The following is a 27385-nucleotide window of genomic DNA, read 5'->3' as shown; positions in this document are numbered from 1 at the left end:
ATTTTGTGGCTCAATGAAAATGTACAAATGTGCTCTATTTCTTTCGAACTTGAGATTCTTAGCGGCCACCAAAGACATTGATTTAACTATTCCTTTTTTTGAAGGTAATATTTTGTTCTACTGTTGTCTTTTTCTTTATCCTATTGATGTGAGATAGAGGTTTGATATGTTGTTCTGTTCTTATTCCTTGCTGTTTTGGTTTGGCATATATTTGATGAGGTTGGGCTGATAAAATTACATTTACCGATGCGAAATAAATAACAGTTAAATATTGCCTAAAGGGATTTATTATAAAGGGTACCGTGTAACTCAATATTGTATACTTATCATTTAAAATAAATTGAGGCACAAATATCATTTTCCACACCTTGCATAAGACATTGGTGTGGAACTCAATATTGATATATATTTTAGTTGATTCCTAGCCTTCAAAAAGCAAGATCTCAGCAAGTATAATTCGTCTATAGCAATATTTCATAATAACTGATAGCAACTTAGTTCTATGATAGGAAATAATTTTGACCCTGTGAGCAACTATCCTTGTAATTTTCACGAGGATGGTTTCTGTTGTGTTTTTGGCTGTTATTACTTTAAGTCAGTTTAGATAACCTATTTGTACTTTAATATGGTTTGGTTTTATAGGAATTTTATGTAACACTGTTGAATTGCATATGTTTGAAGTACCTGGAGATGATATTGGGGTTATTATATGAATAGGTGTTATTATTGGTGGGATAGGCATGTTTCGTCTGTGCCTTGTCACCTATAATTTTGCCATTGTTGGAGGAACCGGTTTGGGTGTTTTTTGTTTATAGAATGCTATTTTGATTCGCTCGTGGATTTTGTTATTTAAAATCGATTGAGAGATGTTATCCTCTTGTGTTTTTTGAACTTGCAGAAACTATAATATGCTATGCTTTTATTTAAGTACTCAGATTCACTCATTACTATTTTTCTTTTGCCTTCCTTTTATTTAATTAATTGCGTTTCTTGCTACCCTATAATTTTTCATAATGTTTAGTGGAAAATTGTGCTTTTGTAGCTCAATTAAAATGTACAGATATGCTCTGTTTCTTTCGAGTTTGAGATTCTTGGCGGCCACCAAAGACTTTGATTTAACTATTCCTTTTTTTGAAGGAAATATTTTGTTTTACGTTTGTCTTTTTCTTTACCCCATTGCTGTGGAATAGAGGTTTGATATGTTATTTTCTTCTTATTCGTTTCTATTTTGATTTGGCATATATTTGATGAGGTTGGGGTTACAAAATTACATTAACCAATGAGAGATAAATAACAGTTAAATATTGCCCCAAGGGGTATATTATAAAGGGTTCCATGTAAGTTTTGCATACTTATCGTTTAAAATAAATTGAGGCACATATATTAGTTGCCACTCCTTGCATAAGACATTGGTGAGAAACTCAATATTGATATATGTTTTAGTTGATTGCTAGCCTTCACAAAGTAAGATCTAAGCAAGTATGATCCATCTATAGCAATGTTTCATAATAACTGATGGGAACTTAGTTCTATGATAGGAGATAATTTTGACCTTGTGAGCTACTATCCTTGCAATTTTGACGTTAATGGCACTGATTATGTAGTCTCCTTTCTTCCCAAGTTTTTGTTGTTTTTTTGGCTGTTATAACTTTAACTCAGCTTGGATAATCTATTTGTACTTAAATATTGATTCGTTTTATAAGAATCCTAAGTAACTTTGTTGAATACCATATGTTTGAAGTACATGGAGATGATATTGGGGTTATTATATCAAGAGGTGTTATTATTGGTGGGATAGGCATGTTTAGTTTGTGCCTTGTCTCCTAAAATTTTTCCATTGCTGGGGGAAATGGTATGGGTGTTGGATTGTGCCTCTTAAGTATTTCTTTCAGAATTCTAAAGTTTGTAGAACATTTATTCTTTATAGAATGTTGTTTTGATTCCCTTGTGGATTTTGTTATCTAAATTCTGTTGAGATATGTTATTCTCATGTGTTTTTTGAACTTGCAAAAACTAGAATATGCTATGCTTTTATTTAAGTACTCAGATTCACCCATAAGTATTTGTTTTTTTCTTTCCTTTTATTTAATTAATTGCGATTATTGCTGCCCCATAGTTTGTCATTTTGGTTAGCGTGAAATTGTTATTTTGTGGCTCAATGAAAATGTACAGATGTGCTCTGTTCCTTTTGAATTTGAGAATCTTGGCGGCTGCCAAAGACATTGATTTAACTATTCCTTTTTTTGGAGGTAATATTTTGGTTTATTGTTGTCTTTTTCTTTATCCTATTGATGTGGGATAGAGGTTTGATATGTTGTTCTCTTATTATTCCTTGCTGTTTTTTTTTTTTTGGCATATATTTGATGAGGTTGGGGTGACAAAATTATATTTACCAATGCGAGATAAATAACAGTTAAATATTGTCTTAAGGGGTATATTATAATGGGTACCATGTAAGTTTTGCATACCTATCGTTTAAAATAAATTGAGGCATATATATTAGTTACCACACCTTGCATAAGACATTGGTTAGGAACTCAATATTGATATATGTTTTAGTTGATTGCTAGCCTTCACAAAGCAAGATCTAACCAAGTATAATCCGTCTATAGCAATGTTTCATAATGACTGATGGCAACTTAGTTCTATGATAAGAGATAATTATGACCATGTGAGCTACTATCCTTGCAATTTTCACGAGGATGGTTTCTGTTGTGTTTTTGGCTATTATTACTTTAAGTTAGTTTAGATTACCTATTTGTACTTAAATATGGTTTGATTTTATAGGAATCTTAAGTAACACTGTTGAATTACATATGTTTGATGTACATGGAAATGATATTGGGGTTATTATATCAACAAGTGTTATTATTGGTGGGATAGGCATGTTTAGTCTATGCCGTGTCATCGAAAATTTTGCCAGTGCTGGAGGAAACGGTATGGGTGTTGGATTGTTCCTCTTAAATGTTTCTTTCAGAATTCTAAAGTTTCTAGAACATTTATTCTTTATAGAATGCTGTTTTGATTCCCTCGTGGATTTTGTTATCTAAATTCTATTGAGAGATGTTATCTTGCTGCATTTTTTGACCTTGCAGAAACTATAATATGCTATGCTTTTATTTATGTACTCAGATTCATCCACAAGTATTTGCCTTTTGCTTTCCTTTTATTTAATTAATTGTGATTCTTGTTGCCCCATAATTTTTCATTTTGGTTAGCGAGAAATTGTGATTTTGTGGCTCAATGAAAATGTTCAAATGTGCTCTGTTTCTTTCGAACTTGAGATTCTTGGTAGCTGACAAAGACATTGATTTAACTATTCCTTTTTTTGAAGGTAATATTCTATTCTACTACTGTCTTTTTCTTTATCCTATTGCTGTGGGATTGAGGTTTGATATGTGTTTCTCTTCTTATTCCTTGCTGTTTTGGTTTGGCATATATTTGATGAGGTTGGGGTGACAAAATTACGTTAACCAGTGAGAGATAAATATTTGTTAAATATTGTCTTAAGGGGTATGTTAGAAAGGGTACTGTGTAACTTATGCTTACTTATTGTTGAAAATAAATTGAGGCATAAATATCATTTGCCACACCTTGCCTAAGACAATTGTGACGAACTCGATATTGATATATGTTTTAGTGTTTTATACAGTCAAACCACTATGATTAATCGTGTAATGATGGTACTGTGATTACAACACTTGCATATCTAGGTGGATTGATGAAGATACAGTTCAACAATTGAGACATCTATGCTTGTAAAACATTTTTTACTTGAGTAAAAGACTTGTATGGTCCAACGTTCCCTATTGTGTTATATCTAGTTATATCCGTCAGGTTCTACTTCTTTGTTATCTTTCCATGTTAGTAATATTTTTGTGTTGGTTTATAAAAACATTTAAACATGTTTCTTTACCAATATCAACTTCTTGTAATCCACAAGAAAGCAAGTCTATAGGTGTTGAAGTAAATTGGGGTGTGAGGTTTAATGATTTGGAAGATGTGGGCATTTTGATGCTATGGAAACATTTATTGTTCTTTTCGTTTATTTTATTGGGTGACAATAGTGAACTTCTTTACTCCAGTGTCATCATTTTCTCATGAACCTCTATAAAGAGGTCTCGTTGCGCTTCCAAGGATGTGCAGTGCATGGGCGTGGTTTTACCCTTAAGGTATTGTCCATCTAACTTTTACAATTGACTATTATTATTAGTCAAATATGTCATCCTCATAAGTATATTATGTTACAAGGACTATCATTTACAACTGCCTATGCCAACGTGATATGATATTGCTTAGGGTACAAGATGTTTTTCTAACTTGATAGCCATATTAGACACTTGTATTTGCTAATTTTTTGTGAGAGATAAATATATGGTTATTTGTGGATAAGGAACTAAAAGATTCTTTCTCATCGAAGTCCCATGCAATTCACCTTCCTATATATCACATCTTAAAATGTGCTATTTTCAAAATATGATTTCTGAATTCCAGATATATACCTTGAACACTATGGGCTAGGGTTCCGGTACTTGTGATGGTTAGGAACATGCAAGTCTTGTGTCAACTCCTCGGATTTTGACAATGGATCTCGATCAATAGAAGGATCGAGAGAGAAAGGAAGGGAGATATCGATAGAGAATTGGGAGAAGAAGAATGTAGAATTAAGGGAGAGAGAATAGAGATAAAAAGATTCTGAATATTCTTAGATTTCTTCATATATCCGTGGAAGGGAAATTCAACACTATATATAGCTGATTTCCTAACCTCCCATGTGCAGTAACCGCCTACATGTGCATGAGAATGTACTAGCAGCTGATGCAACAACTAACTAGATACAACCCATTACAGCCAGCTTACAAAATATATTGTTTTCACCCTCCTACCATCTTTAATTACAATAAACTCCCCCTTACAAGTTAATACATGACAAATACCCCCCCTTCAAAATTTTCTTGTCCCCAAGAAATGTTGAGAAGGCTTGCCACATGATGGAATTGGTTGAGTAAATCTGGAAGGTATTCTTAGGTATTATTGTCTAGTTGAAGGCTTGATCATTGTACTAATACTTGAGTGATGGGAGCCCCGTGCTTGTATATCACCCTTTTATCCAGAATAACCATAGGTTCCTTAGGTCTCTCCAGCATATCTAAGTAGGCAGAATTGGACTCATTTATCGATGATTGTACTCGGATGACATGGGTTTTTTTGCTAAAAGACAAAGTAGCCATCCAAACAGTCTTACCAAGCTTCTGTAAAATGATGATGACTCAATTTGGAACTCTTGTAAAGAAATTTCGAATTGACAATGCTCAAGATTATTTTAACTCTTATATGAACCACATTTTCCTACAAGAAAGGATTGTCCATGAATCTTCCTATGTGGATACTCCACAACAAAATGGAGTAGTTGAAAGGAAGATGAGTCATCTCCTTAATGTAGCTCGAGCATTGCTTCACCATCATACTGTTCCTAAAATCTTTTAGGGGGAGGCTGTCCTTACGGCCACATTTCTTATTAACTGCATGTCTACCAATGTTCTAAACTAACAAAGTTCTCTTTCTTGCCTTACTACTCACTTTCCCGACTCTAATTTCCACACCACTCTTTCTCTTAGAGTATTTAGGTGTGTTTCCTTCATTCATATTTCCAAATCCTCTTGGGATAAGCTTGATCCAAGAGTTGTGAAGTGTGTCTTTTTTGGGTATTCCCCCACACAAAAAGGTTATAAATTCTATCATCCTCCCACTCGCAAGCTCTATGTCTCTAAGGATGTCACATTTGTCGAGACTACTCCATTCTTTGGCTCTATCCAAGTTGGTCACCAGGGGGAGACTTTCTATAGTGACCCAAGTGACATCTTCTTTTCTCTACCATCTTCCTAGTCCACTCTTCAGCTTAATGCTGATCCTCATTTGGTCTCCATTCAGCCTAGTCATGCCTCTAATCCTGACCCTACAACCAGTCTATCTCTCTAGCACTCAAACAACCTTAACCATGGTGATGATCAGGCCAAATTTGATGAGCAAGAAGGCTACCAGCAATTGCAAGGAAGATATAAGGGGTCTCCTTATGTATATAAATGAAAACAACCAAACCTAGAAGACCAACAAGCTCCAAACTCCTCTCCCATTCAAAGCCGGGATCACATGCAGACAATACCTCCAGCCTCTATCAACTAAATCCTTGATGATATCGACCTTCCCATAGCTCTTAGGAAGGGAGTTAGAAGCTCCACCACCCAACACTCAATGGCTAATTACGTATCCTATCATTGCCTCTCCCAAAACCATAAAAGCTTCCTAACATTTCTAGATTCAATTATTATTTCAAAATCAGTAATTGAGGCTCTGAAATCAGAATTGGAAGCTTGCTATGGTTGAGAAAATGAGGGCTTTAAAAAAGAACCATACATGGGATATTGTGGACAGACCTGAGGGACTTAATCCAATGGGGTGTATATGGATTTTTAATGTCAAGTATAAGGCCGATGGGACACTTGAGAGGCATAAGACAAGTCTGGTAGCTAAAGGCTACACTCAATCATATTGGATTGACTACCTAGAGACATTTACATCAGTGGCAAAGATGACCACAGTTTGTATTCTCCTATCATTGGTAGTCTCATTTGGGTGGAATCTACAATAACTAGATGTTAAACATGCGTTTCTCCATGGAGATGTAGAAGAGGAAGTGTTTATGGATTTACCACTAGGATTTCATGAGAGACTCAATGGGAAGGTATGTCGGCTAAATAAGGCCTTATATGGGCTCAAACAATCCCTTAGAGCTTGGTTTGGGCGATTATCTAAAGCCATGCATACTATCGGTTATAGTCAAAGTAGGGAGGGGACCATAACTTATTCATCAAACACTCGATAGGAGGAAAGGTTACTGTGCTATTGGTATATGTGGATGACATGATAGTAACTGGTAATGATGAAGGAGAACAGGCAAAGCTTAAAGAAAGGCTAGCTAAGGAATTTGAAATCAAAGACCTGGGTGTGCTCAAGTATTTTTTGGGAATTGAAGCAGCTTATTCTAAGGCAGGTATTTTTCTCTCTCAAAGGAAATATGTGCTTGATTTATTGACTGAAACATGATTGATTGGAGGAAAAAGGGCAAAAATTCCTATTGAACCTAACTGCAAGCTATGAAACAACCCTACTAGCAAGTTTATAGACAAAGGAAGGTATCAACAACTAGTTGGAAGATTGATATATCTCTCTCACACAAGATCAAATATTGCCTTTCCTGTCAGCTTGGTAAGTCAATTCATGCACAACCCAACTGAGGAGCATATGTTAGCGGTTAGAAAAATCTTGTGTTATCTCAAGGCTACTCCAAGTAAAGGGATCCTATTTAAAGCAGGAAATAAATTGAACATTCAAGGTTTTTCAGATGCAGATTATGCAGGGTCCATGACTGATAGAAGATCTATAAGTGGCTACTGTGTATTCCTAGGAGGGAATTCGGAGTCTTGGAGAAGCAAAAAGCAAAGTGTTGTGGCAAGATCAAGTGTAGAGGCAGAATTTAGGGCTATGGCCCTTGCTCTATGTGAAATTCTATGGATAGGAATTGTTCTTGATGATCTAAGAATTTTAGTCCAAGACACAGTTAAGTTGTGGTGTGATAACCAATCAACAATCAGTATGGCACATAATTCGGTCCAACATGACCGGATTAAGCATGTTGAGATAGACAGACACTTCATAAAAGAGAAGTTGGAAGCTGGACTCATTCACCTGCCATATGTTCCATCAGAGGAACAAGTTGATGATATATTGACAAAAGGGTTGCCAGTAAAAAGATTTGAAGATCTAGCAAGCAAGCTAAGAATGTGGGACATCCATTCTCCAGCTTGAGGGGGACTGTTGGTAGTTGGATTTATCAGTTGATTTATTTCATTAATGTTTTGAGTTGTTGTAATCTAGTAGGGTTCCTAATTTATAAGAGAATAATCAACTCCTATGCATTAGGAGAATTGTTAGGAGGTTGAATAGTCTTAGAATTCTTCAAGGATTATGAGTATGTGTGTTATAAGTAAGATTGTATTAATTAGTTTTGATATATGAAAGATTAATTCTTGTTCTTTCACATGTGCATGGGAATGTACCGGTGCCTGATGCAACAACTAATAGGTACAACCCATTACATCCAGCTTACAAAATATACTATTTTCACCCTCCTACTATCTTTAATTATAATAAACTCCCTCTTACAAGTTAGTACATGACATCCTGATATTCATGCCTGGCTTAAGTCTATTAAGAAAGTGAGAAAGTTTATATGTTAGTTAATAATACTCTGTTTCTTATAATTATTTTACTTGTAATAACTAACATTACTCAGGTCAATGTTATATGTGGATATAAACAAATAAGCGAAGAAGTGATGCTGAGGAGCCAGTGACATATATGGGGTGAGAAGATTGTGAGCAAGGTTGTTAAAATTGAGATTTTAAGTGGGATTGTAAGGGGGTTCATAAAATCGGATCGTAAAATCGAATTGTAAAATCGTAAGATTATACGAAAAATTAAATATACCCTTTAATTTATGTAAATATATATTTATAATGACATATTCTTTATTATAAATGAAATAGATGTACCTATTTCAAAATTACTTTATATATCAATTTCAAAAATACTAAATAATATGAAATTTCTAAATATTAAATTCATCATTCATCCATCCATAATCAAAATTTCAAACAACAAACATTGCCATCATCATCAACAAACATTGTTAAAAATAACTAAAAATACTAAGTCATAAAAACAACAAATATTGTTAAACTTCTATATTATGTCATTACGCTAATTACGTTACCAATGCCAAAGAGGTATATTTGTTTCTTGCTAATCATCAATCTTAATATAAAATTAGACCCACCCACAATCTGATTATAACATATTTAAGATTAATTCTTTGAATCTGCACTTACTTACATGTGTAGATAGCAACATCACAAATGAGAATGTACACACACAAGTACAGCTGCACAACACACTCACTCAACACATTAATTGGACGCAACATAGAGCTCAGCACAACGCACACGCGACATTTGATTATCGGACTTAGCAAAACATAGTCACTCTCACTCACATACTTGGGTTGGGTTTGATTCTTCGAACTTTTAAGGTGAGCGAAAGAAGAAGGTCAGTCAAAACAAGATCAACAACAATTAGGGTTTGCAGAAAGACACAACAAGTGAATGAAACAAGCACGTAGACACAACGTCGTTTAGGGTTTGTAGAAGAACCATAATAGGAGATTGACAACAATTGTATATATATATATGTTGGTTAGGATGAAAATATTTTGTTTCTAACCTCAAAATTGTGAGCAAGACTAAACTTGGTAAACTCGTAAAATCGTAAACTCGGATCCAATAAACTCGTAAACTCAGATCGGTAAACTCGTAGACTCGGGTCTGATTCTATAAAACCCGATCCTACAAGCGAGTTGATTCATTTTATGCATCTTGACTTGTAAAATCGTACGAGTTGACTCATGATTTTAACAACAATGATTGTGAGAACCTGAGCCACTCTGCAACGGTAGTAATGATAACGACATATTTTGCTCATCTGAAATTTTAGATTTCCATAGAAGGTATTGAAATTGGCATTTTATTTGAACCTTATAAATGAATAATAGGTTCCTTTGGCTATTGATGATGAAGATGTGATCACAAGAATAATGGCGCAACTTTTTGGCTCTTTTCATATAGGTAAGTCAGTTTTGGATTCTTGACCTTCCTCTATCATTTGTTTTTTATTTGGTACTCGATTCAAGGATACCACAAACTCTATACACTTTTTATATGAACATTCTATTGTCATATTTTAGAAATCTAGTAATCTCTCTTAGCAAGAACCTTCTAATTTCTCATAGCTGGCTTACAATGGTGGTGGTTAAGACTTAATGTTTTAGGTTGTGATCAAAGAAAATGATTGTTGAGCAAAAGCTAAAGAAAAGAATCCTAGTATAAAAACTAATTTAGTTTCATGCTTAGTAGGTAAACAACAATAGCTATTTATTTGCTTGGGCATTTGATGTAGTGGCATAGAGATAAGCAAAAGTATTTATGTTACTAAGTATGGTGTTTCCTTTAGAGGGTTTTTGAAAGGGAGTCTGGGTTGCTTATATTTAGATTATCAAAAACGTGTACCGTAGAGCATAAACGTGTGTTAGGATTCACGAAGAAGATACTATGACTTTTCAATTGCAATTGGATTACATCAAAGGAATTGCATTAAGCCTTACATTTTGCTCTAGTGATTGATGAACTGATTAGGCATGCCTAAGAAGAGGTGTGTTGGTCACTATTCGCAAAAGATATTGTGTTAGTTAATGATATAAAAGTAGGCACGAACACTAAGATGGACTTATGGAGGCACACATAAGAAGGCTTCAAATTGAGTGGGTTGAAAATAAAATATATGGATGTAATTGTAGTAAAAATAGGATTATGGATGATGTTATGATGAGACTTGGATCAAATTATTTCAAGAAAAAATTATATTAGATTTCTCAAAAAAAAAATTTTAAGAAATGAGGAGATCATTAAGAGATCATTGATTTCCCAAAATCAAATTTTCAAGAAATGAGGAGATCATTGATTTCCCAAAATTAATTTTTTAAGAAATTAGATTAGATTTCTCATTTTTTTAAGAAATGAGTGGAGAAATGCTTCCACCATGTTATGCAATTATAAAATTCCCTTTCAAACTTAAAAGAAAGTTTTATTGGATGACTATAAGATCAAGTTTGTTTTATCTCATAGAATATTAGAGCAAAATATGCATGTAGCTAATTGAGGATATTACAATGGATGTGTGGGCATGCAAGGAAAGATAGAAATTGAAATTAGGGTTTTTTTGTAATAAGTTTAGAGTATGGTCACCTAGATCACGGTAAATTTGGGTAGGGGACACAATACACAACTTAAAATGATAGGCATTACGTGGCGGTGGGCTTAGGTAGTTTGCATACCAGTAGTTTCATCTAGAGACTACATATTTCTTTTTGTTATTTTCTATGACCTCTGTTTATCTTTGACTTTTTTGAAAGTAAAAACTGTTTGTCTACTTATGGGTGCGAAGGTCATGAAAGAAACTCTATTCGTTCTTGGCTCACTTCCAGCTCAGCAAGCACAAAAGATTAATATTTTTGAGGTATTTTTCTATCTCTGATTGTTATTCTTTTCGACTGTGAAGCTCTCACTTCATGGTATCAAAGCCAATTAACTAGCATTAATGGCTTCCAATTGTGAGTTCAGTTCTTCCTTCTAGAGGGTAAACTATTTATGAGATAGGTTGCTGTCAAGACAAATTCTCCCCAATAATGTTTAGGAACGTTATTGTGGAACAACAAGGCCCTTGTAACAATAAACAAATGGCCATTTTTCCACTTAGCCACCTCATTTTGCTAAGGAGTATAAACATAAGAAGACTTATGGATTATATCCTTCTTTTGAAAAAATTGGATAAGGTTTGGTTGAAAAATCTTTGGCATTATATGTTCGAACCCTTTTTATTTCAGCTCCAAATTGATTTTTAATCATAGTGTAGAAGTTTGGAAAAATGGTGCATACTTCTGATTTGACTTTTAATAGATATAACTGTACCACTTGTGTGAAGTCATCTACAAACAACACAAACCACTGAGCACTTGAGAGATTAGGAATGAGAGGAGGACTCCATATGTCACTATGAATTAGAGTAAAGGGAAGAAAACTTCTCTTACTATTGAGAAGGGATGAAACCTTTCTATGTTTAGCTAATTGACAAACATCACATTAGAAATCCCTAGTATCTAATCCCTTGAACAAAGAAGGAAACATAAATTGAAGAACTTTAAAAGATGGACGTCCTAGGTGAAAGTGATGAAACCAAAGTACATCCTTATTGGATTTAACTAAAAATGATACAGGGGAAATCTGTCTCTTAGCAATTTGTCCACTAAGGTCTTCAAGATGATAAAGTCCCTCATTTACCCTAGCATGCTCAATCATCTTCCTCGAGTCCTTTTCTTGAAATTCATAAAAGAAAGGATATAAGATGACACGACAATTAGCATCATGGGTTAATTTTTTTAATGGAAATAAGATTGGTGTAAAGCTTAGGGACATGAAGGACATCCTTCAAGGTTAGGTGGTTGTTTATAAGTATATCCCTAATTCGAACTACAATTGTTAAGGAACCATCGACTAATACTATTTTTTTTGTGCTAGGACATGGTTTGTAGGACAAAAATATGTGTGAGGAAGGGGATATATGGTCTGTGGCTTTGAAGTCAAGAATCCAAGTATTTTTAAAGGTTAAATCTAAAGCATGTAAGTTAAGAGAAGTGGAAGTAATACCTATGAAGGATGGGTTAGAAGTACCTACCTCTAGCCCCTTTTCAAGAGTTTCCTAGTAGGTTCCTCAGCTTCTCTATTTCCTCCTAGTTGAGCTCCATTAATTTAGCCTGTTCTGGAGGTTCCCCTTCTATAACCTGCTGGCTATTAGTCACATAGGCCTATCCCTTTGGTTGTCCTCATTTGATTGGCTTCCCATGAAGCTTCCAGCACTTTCCAATGGTATGCCTAGGTTTCTTGCAATATGTACACCACAAATTATCATTGTTTGTGGTTTTACTTGGATCCACAACCTTCCTATCTTCTCTAGTTAATCTCTTATGACCAAAGCCTTTTAGGGTTAAAAGGGTTGAATTCTGCATATGATTATTCTCCAATATCACCCCTCTTTTGCCTTCTATCGCACGCTCTATGGATATTGCCTCATTTAAGGAAGGCAAATTTGTCTTGCGAAGAATATGGACCCTAACTGCATCATACTCCACGTTTAGTCCAGCTAAAAAATAATAGGTTCTCTCATTTTCCACAAACCTTTTTTGAATGATAGCATCTTCACTGCACTTCATTTGGATACACTGCTAGTGATCCAATTCTTGCCACAAGCTCTGCAACAAATTGGCATACTCAGTTATTGACCTAGTTCCTTGCTTAGTAGCTGCTACCTTGGTTCCAATCTCATAGATTTGTGTAGCATCATTTACGTTTGAATATGTGATCTTCACTGCTCCCTAAATGTGCCTAGCTGTTGTAAGGAACATCACCGTGTCAGTGATTGCTAGAATCATGGCGTTCCAGAGCTAGGACATGACTAGTGAGCAGTGTTCTAAAACGTGGCCGAGGCGTTAGGTGACCCTTTGCCTCCGCAAATACGTGCAAGTCGGCATGCTAGGCATCAGGCCCAATTAATCAGGCCCAAGTGGTGCCTAGCTGCCTGGGTCACCTAATTTTTTTGAGGACGTCCTTTTGGCCAAAGCAGAAAATGATGCTAATCCACAAAGAAATCCCCCCTTCCCTACTTCGTGTGATACCTCAACCTTCTCCTCAAAGAAATCCCTAATTCTCCTCACTCTTCCCTCTTCGCTACTGCTGCTACAGCCTACAGCCATCGTCTCTTTCCCCCATCACCACTGTAAGTAAGTTTGCAACCCATTGTTGTTTTCTTGTCCGAATCGTTCCTGCCATCGTTCTCTTCTCCGAACCCAACCCAACCCACCTTTGTTGTCATTTTCTTGTACCGTGTAGAGTCTCTAACCCAACGCATCATCATTCTCTTCTCCGAACCCAACCCATTGTCGTCGTTCTGTTTGTAGGTGTATATATATATATATCTATATAGGTATTTGTTGTAGGCTTTATTCGATTACAAGTGTATATATATAAACTGATGATGTCGAATGGGACTAGGAGTACAGGAGCATTGTCTAAGTCCGCCTCAGTTCTTAAAAACACAGTTTTCCTAAGCCCTTGCCTAGGCGCTCGACTAACGCCTTGCACATACGTGGGATCACTCTCCTTCAGCCTGGTTCCAAGCTAGTGAGTCAACTTTCTCTTTCCTTTTAGGAACGTTTTAATCAGTTAGGACTATTTGAGATAGTTTTTTCCATTCAGCTGATAGGCTACTTGGATGTTTTGTAATTCTCCATTGATGATCGCACAATGGCTAGAACTGCTCGTAAATGGGACTTTAGTTGTGTTGCTGGATTCCATGGAGTCTGATATAATTCTAGGATTATGAAAGAAGATTGGTTCAAGAAGGTTTCGTTCACAAACAACTGAGGAACACCTTACTTCGAGGACAGAACCTAGTAGTGTTCTAAAATGTGCTAGGCGCTAGGAGGCCAACTAGCGCCTAGGGCGCCTAGGACAAAGGTTCTTGCTTGCTGCAACAACTGCAACAAGTAGTTGTTACAGCAAGGAGCGGCAACAACAAGCATCTGTTATAGAGTCGGTTACGTATGCTTCTTGCTGTAGCAAGGAGCAATCCATACATAGTAGAGGAAGACGAGATCAATGACAAGAGAGAACGACTAAGGGACGAGATCGGCGATGGCGGCGAGAGAGAGAGAAACGACCCAGGTGATGAACAACCAGAGAGAGAAAGGGAAAGGCGAAGGGGAACCAGCTGCGCCGGACCCAAGTGGCTAGGCACCGCCACCAGCGATCTATCAAGCTCGACACCTAGGGGTGCTGAGTTGCCCTTAATTGCGACGGCTAGGGACCGCCTAGCGCCTAGTCGACCTCTTAGGCCGCATTTTCAAACACTACCTAGGGCTTTGATACCATGTTAAGAAGAAGGTAAAAAACCAATCTTATTCATTCTAATAGATTCCAGACACATAAGTCTGTCTAATTAGGAAGTTTTTGATAGGCCCCCGGTCCTTTGCACCTACCAAATGCGTCCCAAGGGGTAGGGGCAAGAAGGTAAAGTGGGTGGAGGGTAGTAGGGGAAATAGCTAGTTTGTTTGTAACAAACCAGCATGTGCTGCCAGAGGCAGTTATGTTGAGTAGGATGGGGTATAAATAAGAGAAAGAGAGTGAGAAAGAGGTGTGGAATTTTGTAGAAGGTTGTTGGAGAGTTGGGGCCTCTCGAATGCCCTATTGTTCTTTCTTTTTAGCAAGTTGTGTAGAACTCCAATTGGAATTGAGGAATTGAATAGAAATTCAGAGCATTTGTTTGGAATCCAAACATTTTGGTATTAGAGCAATTGTCGATCACCATGGTAAACTTGAGCGAGAGAGTGGGGGACCTGGAGGAGAAGGTCGATACCATGAGGGGAGAAATTCAAGCCATAGACCGGAACATAGCGGAGATGCTCGAACAGTTCGCCATCCTGTGAACAAGATCAGACGAACAGGAGCAGGAGAGGAAGGCGAAGACCCATGTGAAAGTAAAGCATGATCGCTACGGGGCAAGCAGCGTAGTTCAAAAATTTTGAACCTTACCCCGATCCCAGCGATTGGATCAACGTCGAAATCAAATCATTCACAAATAAATAAATAAATCTAACCTTTAGATTATCGAGTCATTTGCGGATTCGAGCCGTCCAAACATTCGGCCTCTAACTCGTGATACACGGTACGCATTCGTTGGCAAGGAGAGCAGAATAGGAGTGCTAGCTCCTTTTCCTTTGCGCGGCTTGTGTATGAATGGAAGAAGAACGCCCTCGTTTCCTATTGATGCCAAAAGAAACGGGAAAGAGTGAGCGATAATACGTTTTTTTCAACTCTTGAAAAATGACACCAAAAACCCCTGTAATTTTGGGCAACCCATAAAGGGATATTTATAGTGAAATATCCTAGGGTTTCTAAAACCCTAATAGATTGGGCTAGCCCATTAATTCTAATTTAATTAGAATATTAAGTGGGCTTATTCTAGTCCAACTAGAAATATAATTAAATGGCCCAAATCCTTTTATAAGTTTAAATAAAATATTTTGGCCCAAATCTAATTCAAGTCCAAATATAATATTTAATATTTAGCCCAAATCTAATTTAGTCCAAATATTAACTTAAGCCCAAATATATTTTATTTCCTATTTGCCACTCCAACAAATAGAAAATTATTAAATTAGAAACTCCTTCCTAATTTAATTAATTGCCATTTTAGGAAACTCTTTCCATTATGATGACTCCTCGTCATATCGACGTCATTACGTCTATTTGTTCTTTTTCCATGAGAACCTACGACGACACAACTTCTTGCCGAAGTGTCCCACTTAACCATACGTCCACTCTCCTAGTTTAAGCCAGGGACCGTGCCTATTGCGTATGAATCATTACGCTTCTGAATATGTTGGCAATGTGTCGGTACGAACACATAAGACAAGATTGGCCTCTAGTAAGGCATCATGCCTACCCAATTATTCAGAAGGATTCATAATCTGCAGATAACCTTTCACGAGCATGGTTACCGTGTAATTCGATCCTCTCGTCAATGTATCTTATGTGATCTCAAGTATGGCGATGTGTTGCTTGATAATGATCACATGATTTTTCTTCGGTCTTCCGGATATCTTCACTTAATAGAAAGTAAATCAATAACTCTTTATTGATCTCTTTCACCATGGCCATGGATTTAAAGTGAATATCCACCGAAGGCACCTTAGATACATCATCCTCTATCAAGGGATAGACGAGTCTCATCTTAGTTATACACCAATCTCCATAAGCCTCACGATATACCCAACGATCGCCCACGTGCAGCCTTTGTCTAGGCCCATCGAAACGATGTCAAAGCATACCGGTCTTCTTATGAGATGACCGTGATAACCTCAGGTCCAAGGTTAGTTACACCCATCTCGTATGAGAATACCATCAACATATAACCAAAATGGATTCTCATGGCGAGTCAAATCCAGTGACACGTTCTCCAACATTAGTCACCTATGTACTTATCTAGGCATCCCCATGCCTATGAATGTGAGACCCCCATTGTTATCACATAGAAAAAACATAGCACATACAAGTCTTACTGTAATTGTCAATGTCCATTCTTGACATTGCTACGACTTGGGACGTTTAATTATGTCTAGAAACTGTGATGCATCATCTCACATCTTTATAGATTAATCACAATATACATCATATGGACTTCTATCTAGTTTCATTCGGTTATTACAATAATAACAAGAAACTAATAGAATGACATCTTGTGAATTTGAACAACTCCTTATTCAAATAATAAACATGATTACAATTATCAGTGTACAACATGCCCAATCTGATTGGGTCTAGAGCACCTACACTAACACCATGGGGGCGAATGGCCAACGGAGTTTACCCAAGATTTTGACGTGACCCTTGGAGTCGGCATGAACTGAAGAATGGAGGGGGGCACGAGCGCCGGATGGCGGCAAGATGGGAGAGGTCGGCAGCTGGAGATGCCGACCTTCGAGGGAGAGAATCCGGATGACTGGATATTCCGGGCGGAGAGGTATTTCATGATCAACCAACTGTATGATGATGAGAAGATCGAGTCCGCCGCATTTTACTTCGAGGCAGAGGCCCTCCTTGGTTCAAGTGGGAGTCTAGGCGCAGGGGAATCCGCAGCTGGGAAGGGCTCAAGCAAGGTATTCTCAACCAATTCCTCCCAACCCAAGAGGGTCACTAGAGGAGAGGTTCTTGGCTCTCCGAAAGGAAGGGATTGTCAAGGATTACAGGTTGATGTTCGAGACTTTGGCCGTGCCAGTGACGGAAGTCTCTAAGTCATTCTTGGAAGGCCATTTCATTAATGTCCTTAAGCCGGAAATACGGGCTGAGATCAGGGTACTGCAACTGAGGGGGTTGGATCGGATCATGTCGATGGCTCAATGTATCGAGGATAAGAATGCAGCCATGCTCAGCTGTAGTAGGACGTTCGGGCCAGCGAGGAGTAGTTTCTCGACCCACTCTACAACCAACATTTTTCGACCCCCTCTCATACAATCAAAAAGCCCAACTCCTCATTCGAGAGTTGTTAGCCAGGTGAGCAACAAGCTGCCAGTGGCAGCACTGTCCCTTTTAAACGACTCAATGACGTCGAGTGGAAATCTAAAAAGGAAAAGGGTCTATGTTTCCATTGTGATGAGAAATATTCTATTGGCCACCGGTGTAAGAACTGGGAGCTACAAGTTATGATGATTTATGATGAAGAGATGGAAGAGAAAGGAGTTGAGGCTGAAACAGGGGAAGAGAGGGAAGAAGAAGTGGAGCAAGGCAGCGAGGTCATTGAACTCTCAATGAATTCAGTTGTTGGATTAACAACGCCACAAACCATGAAGCTACAAGGGGATATTGAAGGGCAGCCAATGGTAGTACTTATTGATGGAGGGACGACATATAATTTTATAGTAGCCGAGTTGGTGCAGCGGTTGGGGTTGCCAAGAATAGAAACGGCTGGGTATGGGGTGATTATGGGGACAGGAATGGCAGTGCAAGGGGCTGGTATTTTCAAGGGGGTGAAATTGCACCTACAAAACCTACAAATTGTGGAGGATTTTTTGCCTTTAGAGCTGGGTAGCTCAAATGTTATCTTAGGAATGAAGTGGTTAGTCGCAGTTGGGAAAATGAATATGGAATGGAAAACTTTAACAATGAAGTTTCGAGTAGGGGGTATGGTAGTAACACTGCAAGGAGACCCAAGCTTAAGTAAAACCATTGTGTCTTTGAAGGCCATGCTGAAAGCTCTTAAGGGAAGTGGGGAGGGGATGTTGTTGGAGTTGGGAGCCATTAGAACAAAATTTGAAGAAAAACAGTGGGCAATCCCTAAGATGTTGCAAGGAGTGTTGGACGAGTTTGAAGGGGTCTTTTCTAATCTCGAGGGGCTGCCACCATGCAAAAAAAGAGACCATGCTATTAACTTGATACCAGGAACAACACCCATACATGTGAGACCTTACCATTACCCTTACATGCAAAAAACTGAGATTGAAAAGCTGGTGAGCGAGATGCTGGGAGCTAGGATTGTGCAGCCAAGTTGCAGTCCATTTTCTAGCCCGGTGTTGTTGGTTATGAAGAAAGATGGAGAGTGGCGATTTTGTGTCGACTACAGGGCTTTGAACAAGGTAACCATCCCCGAAAAATTCCCTATACCTGTGATTGAGGAGCTGCTGGACGAGTTGCACTGGGCTGTGGTTTTCTCCATCAGATAAAATTTGGCTACCATTAGATAAGGGTCAGGGCTGAAGATGTTCCCAAAATAGCTTTCCGGACACATGAAGGCCACTACGAGTTCCTAGTTATGCCGTTCGGGTTGACAAATGCACTCGCAACCTTTCAATCACTAATGAATGATATCTTTAGGGAGTATTTAAGGCAATTTGTATTGGTTTTTTTTTATGATATATTAGTGTATAGTAAGAGTTTAGAGCAACACACAAAGCACTTATGTTGTGTTTTAAAAGTGTTGGCAGAAAATCAGCTACTTGCTAACAGGAAAAAGTGCTTGTTTGGGCAGCTGGAGGTTGAATACTTGGGCCACATCATTTCTCAACAAGGTGTGTCAGCTGATCACGCTAAGGTGCAAGCGATGGTAAATTGGCCTACTCCTACAACAATGAAGGAATTGAGACGTTTCTTGGGGCTCACGGGATATTATTGGCACTTCATGAAAGACTATGGTAAGATGGTAAGACCCTTAACTAAACGGTTGAGGAAGAATAATTTCTATTGGGATGTGGTAGCCGAGTAAGCTTTCCAATAGCTTAAGGTGAAGATGATTTCCCTACTCGTTCTCGCTTTGCCGGATTTTGATAAACCTTTTATGGTAGAGGCGGATGCTTCGGGGGAGGGCATGGGTGCTGTTTTAATGCAGAATCACCGACCCATTGCCATTTCAATCAAGCTTTCAATCAGTTAGGAAGAATGAAATTAGTTTATGAGCGGGAATTGATGGCCATAGTCTTTGCGATGTAAAAATGGAGACATTATCTTTTAGGGAGGAAATTTAAGGTTTGGACTGACCAAAAGAGCCTCAAATACTTGATGGAATAGTGGTTGGTAAGCCCCGAGTATCAGAGATGGATGGTGAAACTAATGGGATTTCAATTTGAGATTCATTATAGGCCAAGATTGGAGAATAAGGCCACTGATGGGTTATCACGCATCAACCATACAACAGCCTTCATGGCTTTGATAGTACCAAAAGTAATCCAACTAGATCAATTAGCCTGCGAAGTAGGAACAGATGACAGGGTGCAGCAAATTATCAAGGATCTACACACTGATCCTTCTGCCGAACCCAATTTTCAATGGGTAGGCAGCTAACTACTCTACAAAGGGAGGTTGTACATATCAAAAGGGTTATCTCTCATTCCATTGATTCTACATGAGGGACATGATGGCAGTCTCGGGGGTCATTCAGGGTTCTTGAAGACTTACAAGCGAGTGGCGGCTAGTGTTTATTGGCAAGGGATGAAGAAGGACATTCACGACTATGTGAGGAGAAGTGTTGTTTGCCAACAGAACAAATATTCAGCTTTAACACCTGGGGGATTATTGCAGCCTCTTCCCATCCCTAATCAAGTTTGAGAGGATATTGCTATGGATTTTATTGAAAGGTTACCAAGGTTGGGCAAAATGGATTCAATATTGGTTGTAGTAGACCGACTAAGTAAATATGGGCACTTTATTGGGCTGAAACATCCGTTTACTGCAGGGGAAGTGGTTGGAAATTTTGTTAAGGAAATAGTAAGGTATGTGGCCTCCCAAGGTCCATTGTATCGGATAGGGATAAAATTTTCATGAGCCGATTTTGGGAGGAATTGTTCCACCTCCAAGGTACTAAACTAAATCGAAGCACCGCCTATTAGCCACAAACTGATGGGCAAACAAAGGTACTGAATCGGACCTTGGAAACCTGCTTGTGTTGTTTTGCTTCCTCTCAACCGAAATCATGGTCCATGTGGCTGCCTTGGCCTAAACTATGGTACAACACATCCTACCATACAGCTGCAAGGAAGACCCCTTTTCAGGTGGTGTATGACAGAGAACCTCCAGCCTTGGTGAGGTTTGAAAGAGGTACCACACCCATGTCAATGGTGGAACAACAACTAGTTGAACGGGACAAGATTTTGGATGACTTGAAGACTCAATTGCCGAGGGCTCAATCAGTAATGAAGAGAGGTGCTGACAGGAAGAGAAGAGAGGTAAACTTCAAAGTGAGGGACTTTGTTTATTTGAAATTGCAGTCATATCGTCGGAAATCGTTAGCGAGTCGCTCCAACGAGAAATTAGCTCCTAGATTTTATGGTCCTTTTGAAGTTGAAAAGGAGGTAGGACCGGTTGCTTACAAATTAACACTGCCCTCCCATTGCAATAACCACCCCATCTTCCACGTGTCCCAATTACGTGAGGCAAGAGGGGCGTTGAGGGCTAGTGTGCAAGTTCCCAGCTAGCTGAGTGCAGATTTGGAGCTATTGGTGGAGCCCGAGGAAATTTTGGGGGTTCGATCGAGAACGAGAAGTAATCTACAAGGCAAGGAGGTTTTAATACAATGGAAGGGGCTGCCCCCTTTAGAAGCAACATGGGAACCGATTAACCTCCTTCAGCAACAATTTCCAGATTTCCACCTTGAGGACAAGGTGAAAGTGAGGGGGGGATAATGATAGGCCCCCGGTCCTTTGGACCTATCAAAGGCATCCCAAGGGACAGGGGCAAGGAGGTAAAGTGGGTGGAGGGTAGTAGGGGAAATAGCTAGTTTGTTTGTAACAAACCAGCTTGTGTTACCAGAGGCAGTTATACTGAGTAGGATGGGGAATAAATAAGAGAAAGAAAGTGAGAAAGAGGTGTGGAATTTTGTAGAAGGTTGTTTGTGACACCCGTGACTTAAAACATACTTAATAATAATAATGATAATATTAATATTCTTATGGACTTCAAGGTTTAGCGCAGATGAAAACTTGAGGAACAAAACTTTTATAAACTTAGTAAAGTTTCAAACATAATAAGATTCAGAGCATGTTTCGTGTAAATATAAGGTTTGATATTGAAAACATGGCTTCAGTAGAAGAAAGAAAGACTTAGCAAATATAATAGCATCCATACTGAGAAATCCGGACTTAAAATGAGACTTGGCTCTTTTCATAAACTTATATAAGCTTTAATGACATACAGTGTAGCAATAGTGTACATATATCATAAGAGTGTAATATTGAAAATATTTCTAATACAAGAAGAGAGAAACATCATTTCGACTATTAAAAATTATCTTTAAATAGCCACCACACTCCACGTCCACGTTCCGATCTCCTCATTCATAATCACCTGGGGGAGAAAAATATGGGATGAGATTCATGCGAGTCTTAGTAAGTACAAGAGAACCATCATATGTATTTAAACAAGTCATGACATAACATAGCATGTCATATGGAGACACAAGAGGTTCCACCAACTTGCAGGGGTAAGAACCCTTGTGCGTAGCGCTACCAAGCTCCGGTCCTGAAACTTGCGTGAACATAACATATCATAAGGGACCACATAACATAATTCATGGGCAAGCTTAAACATCATAAATAGTTCATAGTGTACTTACCTCAACTTGGTTGGACAGATTTTTTTAAGGTTTAAGGCCTTCACACCTTAAATGGGTTTTGTTTCTCTGTAGAAAATATGGGTTTTTATAAGACAAACTTAAATTATTTTTATATAGGGTTGTAGGTAATTAAAATAGGAGAATAACAGTAAAAATTTCAGGCCAAACAGAGGCTAGACGCGAGCTCACGCGCCCCCGGAAGAGTGGCCACGCGCCTCCTCCTTCTTTGTTACGGATTTTGCAATCCAAAATTAAAAATGCTATAACTTGCTCATTTTTTATCCGATTCGCTCTCCGTTTGAACCTACGGACTCCTATTTTCGTGTTCTACGACTCTATGGAAATAAAATTAGCTTACCTTTTCGTTTTCCTTTCTGTTTTCATGGTTTTCCGATCAGGTCTCCCTATCCTTTCTTCTTTGCTTTTTCTTTGATTTTTCTTGCACTTGCTTGTTTCCTTTCTCCTTAGCTTCACGTGGCCTTACCTCCTGCCCTTTATATAGCCTTTAAATTCCCAAATCCTCAAGATTTCACTTGGCCTCCAAGTTACTCATTTTTCACCCTAGTAATCATCACAACTTTGAAATTTTTCAATCTTCTCAAGTAAGCCTCCACTTCTTCCAATCCTAGGCCTCCAAATACACCTTCAAGATAAGCCCTTATCATCTTCTTTCTTTGCAAGCAAATCCTAGCCAATCCTAGTCCTCCAAGTTTAGACTTTTAGGGTAGAAATCAATCATTACAATTATAACACTTTAAGACTTTAGAAAAATTCTCAACCAATCCTATCTCTCCAACACATAGCTTATAGGATAAGGATTCATTATTGCATTCATTCCTTTTGTTGGAAACAAGCTATCCCTTTTTCAAGTTGTGATATTTGCACTCGGGTTCGGTTTAATGCCCTAAAACCATTCATGTTTATACTTTAATTCTAAACTTTCATTTGAAACATTTTATTACAACATGCAACCTTTACATAATATAAAATTTTTGGGTATTACATATTTGAACCGAGAAAGGAAATAAACAAAATCTCGGGTGTTACATTGTTGGAGAGTTGGGGCCTCTCGAATGCCCTATTGTTCTTTCTTTTTAGCAAGCTGTGTAGAAACTCCAATTGGAATTGAGGAATTGAATAGAAATTCAAAACATTTGTTTGGAATCCCAACAGTTTCCTAATTAGATAGTTTACTAAACTAGTTTAGGAAATATGTACAAAAAGGAAAAAGAAATAAACTACATCTGCTAAATACATTAAATTTAAACAAACAAATAAAACACTACACGATACAAACAATATTAGGATAGCTGCATTAGTCTAGTAGTTACTTGTCGCAAAACCATATTATATCTAACAATTAAACAACTTTATGTTATTCCATCTTGCAATTACAAGCATGATTCAAAAAGCGTTCACAGAGTACAAGATATTAGGTATTTTATCTCTATGTTTTCCTAGAGTATTTTGAAGAATGTGCACTGTGACGAAATTTGTTAGGAATTTGGATGGAGAACAATCAAACACAAAAATCTAGACAAAAATAGGAACACAACAAATTTAATATGGTTGGGCAATTGCCTACATCCACAATCCCGCAATAATGCGATAATCCGCTAAACATAGTTTTTGGTATGAGATAACTAAAAATCATAGAATAGCCATCTTTTATGACAAACCAAAAAATCCCTCATAATCCTAAGAAATCTAGTAACTATTTGTGAAAACATAACCTCTTGATAACTGGTTCATCAAGTTTTGAAAACACAAATAATCTTGAGGGGTGGGGTCTAAATTAATAATTGAACCAGGGATATCTATTTATAGGCTACAATCCTAGTTAGTCCAGGCCTTGAGTAGCTCTCCTATTCCCCATTGACAATCAAAATTAGGGCCTATATTAGACTTTATATTTATCATAACAGAATTTGAAGAGTTATCCTAACAATTACCCTCACAACTAAAATTTCTAAAAACTCCAAATTTGCCCCTCCTTCCCCAGAACACCCCCCGACCCCCCGCGCCCTATTTCTCTCTCTAATACTTAATGCATTTTTAATTCTCTATTGATATGAATCTGTTGGTTTATTTTTTCTATCCCTTTTTTTATCTATCTTGCCTATTTCAATCATGATGCTAAAATAGTCCTTTTCCATTTTTAACAAATTGGGCCACGATAGCTTTCTACTTTTTAACATTCATGGTGCAGCGTAAATGATGTGGCAAAATCTTTGTTGTTGTGCCAATGGATGTCAAAACAACATAGTAAACGGCTAAAACATTAGATGCTATCAAGAGCAACATAATTGGCCTATTGTTTGTTGTCATAGTTGGGTGAGACTATCTCAAAACTCATTGGCTTTAGTTTGTGTGATATGCTGCATTCCTTTTTTTTTATCTTAACAGCAAAAACCCAATCATTAAGATTAAAATGTGGTGCTATGGACATCTTCTTGGGAAGTCCAAAGCTTCTAAGATTGAAAATTTTGGTTATGGATTATTCTTACTTTTGAGTATTAAAAGATTGGATTTCTATTAAGTAACCACTTCATTTCAAGCCATGTATACTTTATAATTATCTCATCCCAAGAAGTTGGAAATCTCTTGTTCCGTTATAGCTTAGTTTCCATAGCACTTCAGGCATGGTTGTTTTCTTTTGCTTGTGAAAGGATTGTTGTTCAGTTGAGAAGCACTTGTTCAATCGTGTCATCCACCAAGTTAGTTCAAGTCTTCCCTGTAAGTTGAATAATCTATCCTAACACAGTGAATCCCATTTTGTTGGTGGAGATTCATTTTTCTTGTCATTTCCACATACTTTCAAACTTAATAGCATTGAAACAATTTCTATGTGAAGGTTTTTCATAGTTGCTGATGGTTGCAGGAAATAGCATTTTTCAATGTTACTCGCAGTGGGGAACTGGTAAGTAACCTATCTAAGGACACGTAGTGTAAATTTCTGAGGTTGCAAGGAATGTTTCTACCATGTCTATTGGTCTTGGTTTCATGATTTTTACTTCATGTTAGTTAAGATGTAGTTTCTCAACCATTTATGGCGTAGCTATGAACTTTTCTTTTTTCATGCAATCCAAATTTGATAATGTCATCTTGTTTTTTAACTATTTATTTTGTGTGCTAGCTTTGGTGGTTGTCCCTCTTGGCCTTTTCCATTGCCGTCTGCAGTTTGGGTGCTTTCTTCGTGAACTTTCTCACAAGACACAAGCTGCAGTTGTTGTAGCTTCCTTGATTGACTAGGTTTGCTAGTATTATTGTATTTTAGTTTCCTAACTGCTGAATCTCTCCATAAAATAACTTTATTTTGTTACGTGTTGCCATTACCGACCATGAAACCAAGTTGAATACCTCATTTGATAAAGTTATGTTGATAAGTCTGGCAATTACCTGCGCAAAACCATACTTTATCTAACAATTAAACAATTTATGTTAGTCCATCTTGCAATTACAAGCATGATCCAAAAAGGGTTTAGAGAGTACAATGTATAATGTATTTCATCTCTGTGTTTTCCTAGAGTATCTTGAAGAATGTTTCGCTGTGACAAAATCTGCTAGTATTCTGGATTGGGCACATCAAACATGGAAATCAAGAGAAAAATAGGAACACAACAAATTTAACTTGGTTGGGCAATTTCCTACATCAACGTTCTCACAATAATGGAATGATCCACCAAACATAGTTGTTGAAAGGAAAACTATAAGATCCACCAAGTAGTTTTTGGTTGGATATAACTAAAATCCCTAGAATAATCCAGTTTTATGACAAACCGAGAAAGCCCTCATAATCCCAACAAATCTAAGTAACTAACTGTGAAACACCTGGAACACAACCTCTCGATAACTGGTTTGTCAAATTTCAAAGATACAAATAATCTCAAGGCATATTCTAATTAACAATTGAATCGGGGATATCTATTTATATGTAGCAATCCTAATTAGATTGGGCCTTGAATAGCTCTCCTAGTTGTCATTGACAATCTAAATTGAGGCTTACATGATAGACTTTATATTTATCAATACAAAATTTGAGTAGTTATACTAACAATTATCTTCTCAATATTTAATGTGTTTTTGTAAAAATTGGTATAGATTGAACAAGAAGAAGAATGAAATCGTTCTATTATGTTATAGACACTGAATGCATTCCCTACTAATAGGAAGCTATAGAAAAGGAAAGTAAATATGTTGTACACTATTACAAGGAAACTAAAAGATACAATTACAGAATTAGGAAACTTCTTAAATTAGGATCACATTCCTAATCTTGGAGAGGATATCTGTCTTGATTGTAGGAAAGTTAGCTCATGATCCTTTCCTCTAATCTCTTTCAATCTTTGTGAATCATTCAACACTCATTCTCAAGCTGGTGAATGAATATCTATCATTCCCAGCTTGCTTACAAGTTTCTCAAATCTCTTGATAGGTAGACCCTTTGTTCAATCTGACTTGCTTAACAAAGGGCATACAAACCTCCTTAGCTTCCAACTTCTCTTTAATGAAATGACAATCAATCTCAACATGTTTGGTCTTGTTATGTTGCATAGGATTATGTGCAATGTTGATAGCCGACTGATTGTCACAACACAACTTCATTGGTCCATTGCTAGGGATTTTTAGGTCTTCCAGCACTATCTTTATCCACAATAGCTCACATAAACAAGGGCCATTACTCTAAACTAAGCCTTTGCACTAGACCAAGCCACCACATTTTTGTTTTTTATTTCTCCAGGATACCAAGTTGCCTCCAAGATAGACACAGTACCCTGTAGTTGACCTTCTATCCACTAGTGAGCCCCTATAGTCAGCATGCAGATATCCTATGACCTCCATTTCCTTCATTGGTCTGAATATCAAGATAGTAAAATCTTGCTCTTGAGTTTAAGGCAAGATGTGGTTCATCAGATTCCTGATGATCCGAACCATGATAAATTTGTGCCTTGTATGTTTTGTTCTTACTATTCTATTTCTGTGTTTATTCATTTTTTGTGTGTGA

At 37.5% G+C, this 27385-nt stretch overlaps 1 long non-coding RNA gene across 3 annotated transcripts; it reads left to right on the top strand.

Annotated features, from left to right (window-relative positions):
- On the top strand, positions 1 to 25470 carry LOC127801577 (uncharacterized). 3 transcript variants are annotated; one of them, XR_008023074.1, is made up of 4 exons: positions 1 to 104; positions 3335 to 4172; positions 9668 to 9740; positions 25050 to 25470. It is a non-coding gene; the product is annotated as an uncharacterized LOC127801577 (long non-coding RNA). The 3 variants fall into 3 exon arrangements; XR_008023072.1 differs by lacking the exon at positions 1 to 104 and having other exon boundaries at positions 2914 to 4172; positions 25050 to 25097; positions 25235 to 25470; XR_008023073.1 differs by lacking the exon at positions 1 to 104 and having other exon boundaries at positions 2914 to 4172; positions 25050 to 25116; positions 25235 to 25470.
- The last annotated feature ends 1915 nt before the right edge of the window (positions 25471 to 27385 follow it).

Source organism: Diospyros lotus, chromosome 5, assembly GCF_014633365.1.
Source record: "Diospyros lotus cultivar Yz01 chromosome 5, ASM1463336v1, whole genome shotgun sequence".
In the NCBI taxonomy this organism is placed as follows: Eukaryota; Viridiplantae; Streptophyta; class Magnoliopsida; order Ericales; family Ebenaceae; genus Diospyros; species Diospyros lotus.
Note: the sequence above shows the minus strand (reverse complement) of the source record. Positions and strands in the feature narration are given on the sequence as shown.